The 3547-nt window shown below is 38.7% G+C and overlaps 1 pseudogene; it reads right to left on the bottom strand.

Moving 5' to 3' along the window:
- Window positions 1-1677: 1677 nt before the first annotated feature.
- On the bottom strand, window positions 1678-2382 carry LOC116628612 (annotated as a pseudogene).
- Window positions 2383-3547: the final 1165 nt, after the last annotated feature.

The following is a 3547-nucleotide window of genomic DNA, read 5'->3' as shown; positions in this document are numbered from 1 at the left end:
GATTAAATAGCACAGATTTTTTTTTTTTCCACAGAGAATAATTTGCATGCAACTTCTCTACTAAAGTTAAACTGAGAGAAAATACAATAAGGCAGATAAACCACCACTGATCTGGAACTCAGAAATGTGAACTCAAATTCTAAAATATCAAAATCTAAGTTTACGACCTTGTTCCAAGATTCCTAATCTTTCATTGCTTAACTTCTTCGTCTGCCCATATTGTAATATATGAGGAATATATCTTATATTTTAAATACCTAGAAGTTTTAAAAGTGATATATCAATGCATATGAAAAAATGCTTGGAGTTTTTCAATAGAAGCTACAAAAATGACCCTTACGCCAATATTACTACCATATGTCCATCAACAATTACTAATATTTAGAAAGAACAGTGATATATAAAATAATGAATGGCTTATGAACTTAACTTACAAAAATTTTATTTGTCAGCATTCTCCCGAGAAACAGAACAGGATGTGGATACAAATAAAGATTTATTTTAAGGAATTGTCTCACATGATTATGGAGGCTGGCAAGACCAAAATGTGCAATTTAGGTCTGAAGGCCATAAAGCTGGAGATTCAAGGAAGCACCTATGTTGCAGTTAAAGTCTGAAGGCCATCCGTTAGCAGAATTCCCTCTTGCTCAGGGGAGGTAAATCTTTTGTTCTTTGTAGGACTTCAGCTAATTCAATGAGGGCCACCTACATTATGGAGGGAAATCTCTTTTATCCAAAGTCCACAGATTTACCTTTTTTTAAGTTGTGTAGCCCTTTATTAGCAACTAAAATAGAAGGTTCTGTTGTACAACATGGATAATAATTGACTATAACTAGAGATTTATTATATTCTAATACAGATCATTTATAAAAGCAATTTCTTTATTAAAAAGCTTCCATCCTTTTGTTTGTGCACAATTTGCAAAACTATCCTCAAAGTGGAATGTATGTGTACAAGTCTGGAAAGAGTGAAATTTAGGATATGGTAAATACTTTACAAGTCATTTTCAAAAAACTGTTTCCCACAACTGGGCCTTTACATTGCCATCTTTTTTTTATTATTTATTTATTTATTTATTTATTTATTTATTTATTTAGAGTGGAGGGCAAGGAGCAGAGGGAAAGGGAGACTCTCAAGCAGAACCCAATCTGGGGCTTGATCTCACGACCCTGAGATCATGACCTGAGGTGAAATCAAGAGTCCACGCTTAACTTAGAGAGCCACCCAGGTGCCCCTGCCATCTTTTTTGATCAAAATATTTTGATGCCATCTTTCCTTCTACTATAAAACATTTTTTAATGAGTTGAAATTAAGGAAGGTCAACAACTACTAGAAAAGAAGAGAAGAGGTGCGCCTGGGTGGCTCAGGTTAAGCATCCCACTCTTGATTTTGTCTCAGGTCCTGATCTTGGTGGTTGAGAGATTGAGTCCCGCATTGGGCTTTGCACTCAGTGTGGAGTCTCCTTGTCCCTCTCTCTCTGTTCCTGCCCCTTCTTATGCTGTCTCCCTCTCTATCTCTAAAATAAATAAATAAAATCTTTAAAAAAAAGTAAAGAAAAGAAAAGAGGAGAAGAAACTTCTATTGGTTTGAGGTTTCAGAATCCCCCTAAACCAGGGCAAGTATCTGGTAAGGGCAGAGAATAAGTATGTGCAGGTGGCATCCCTGAGGATTCAGTTTCAGTGGACCTTGAGTGCTCCTACTGCATAACTCACTAAATTGTCTTACCAGTTTCTATACTGGCTTGACTGGGCATTCTTTTGGAGCTCTGTGATAGCATTTAATAAGACCCCAATGGGATGTCTTCCACATACAGTATTATGGTATTTCTTCAAGTAATTGCTAAAAGATACAGGATCTAATTGTCCTATGATACTCATGCCCATTTTATCTAGATGTTCAAAGAATCTATAAATCTCTCCATGGGATTCATCATAGTAACTGTAAGGGAAGTTTTGACCCCACTGGCAGAAATAGAAGAAACCACAAAGAGATTACTAGGATCTGCTAGATATTTACTGAAGAGTTTTCCAAATTCCTGTTCTTTTGACTCACTCAGAGCTCCAACACAGGATTAATGATAAAATCATCCTCGTGGCTTTCCATGGCTTTATAATATAAGGCAAATGCATTTCAGTACTGTGTTCATCTTCATCTGTCTGCAGAGACATTCATTCAAATATTCCTATCTTCCATAGTTCTCCGTAAATCTTTTGGTCAATATGAAGGTCATAGATTAGATAGATATAGATAGATATAAATATAGATACCCACCCTGGAAAGTGCACACTGAGACAGGGGCATATGATGAGAAGGCCACAGGCAGAAAATTCTCTGGGTAATAGATGGATCCACTTGCTTGTAAGCATGAGTAGCACAAGACCCACAGTATATCCTTCATGAGGTGCAATAATGGCTTTAGCAAGTCTTTTTGTAGACTGCACTTATGAAAGCCAACCTTCTAGCTCTGCATTCCCCCGTGGTTCTGAGGCTGTGCACCAGTGCCCAGAGTGACTGGCTTCCCATCAGACCATTGTGTTGAACAACTTGGTGTCTGTGCCACCTACCTACGATGAACGCTGTACGAGAATGAATGGGGAGGCAACAGCAGCAGGAGCAGTTTGGCAAGGGGACAAAACATCGAGGGCCCAGCCTGGAGGAGGCTGCAGCCTGGAGGAGATTGGTCCAGAGAGAGGAGGAGGAGGAAGAGAAGGAGGCAGGAGATAGCAGCCTGAGTGGTGGCAGTGGGGGCGGTAGCAACAATCATCACAAACTCCTGGGACCACTGGAAGATGGGGCCCACAGTGGTTTCACTGGAGCCAGGAAAGCCCTGGCCTTGGCCCTGACTCACTGCTTTCTCCAGCCTCCCCCACAGCGCCCAACAGATTTAAATATTAATCTCAGCCAAAAGACTGCACAGAAAAATCCAAAATGTTTGACCACACACCTGGGCACCATGGCCCAGCCAAGTTGATACACAGTATTATCCATCAAATAAATTAATTGTGATTAATTGTGATTCCAACATACTCATCCTTCTTTATTTAATTACTAAGTTGTCTTGAAATTAATATAAGGCAATGTAGTGACCAAGTAAATGGCAGGAGGTTCCCAGAGAGTGCTTACACAATCTTTTGTTCTCATCAGTTTAAAGTTCATATAAAGGTCTTCACATAGATAGAACACTTCAGTTTTCCTCAGATTTTCACTTGAACCATTCCCATCCCACTTGCTTATATTTTATTCCATCTTTTGGATCCCGTGTATGTAGAATTTTCACTCAGGTCCACTACTATGACCTTTTTTTAAATGAAAGATCTTCACACCAGTGTTGAATCAGTCAATCCATCCTTCCCCCACCCCCCATAATGATAAAAATGTAATAAAGCCCCTTCCTGTTTAGTAGGGATCCAACATAATTATTAAATTTATGTTCAGAGAAGAATGATATGTAGTGTTTACAAATTTATAATCACAATTCACACATGAGAAACTATATCACAAAAAAAAAAGAACTAGTACTTGTTCATCTTTGTAGTGCATGTTCTG

Source organism: Phoca vitulina, unplaced genomic scaffold (assembly GCF_004348235.1).
Source record: "Phoca vitulina isolate PV1807 unplaced genomic scaffold, GSC_HSeal_1.0 scaffold3, whole genome shotgun sequence".
In the NCBI taxonomy this organism is placed as follows: Eukaryota; Metazoa; Chordata; class Mammalia; order Carnivora; family Phocidae; genus Phoca; species Phoca vitulina.
The sequence above is the reverse complement of the archived record's forward strand: the minus strand, read 5'-3'. Positions and strand labels throughout refer to the sequence as shown.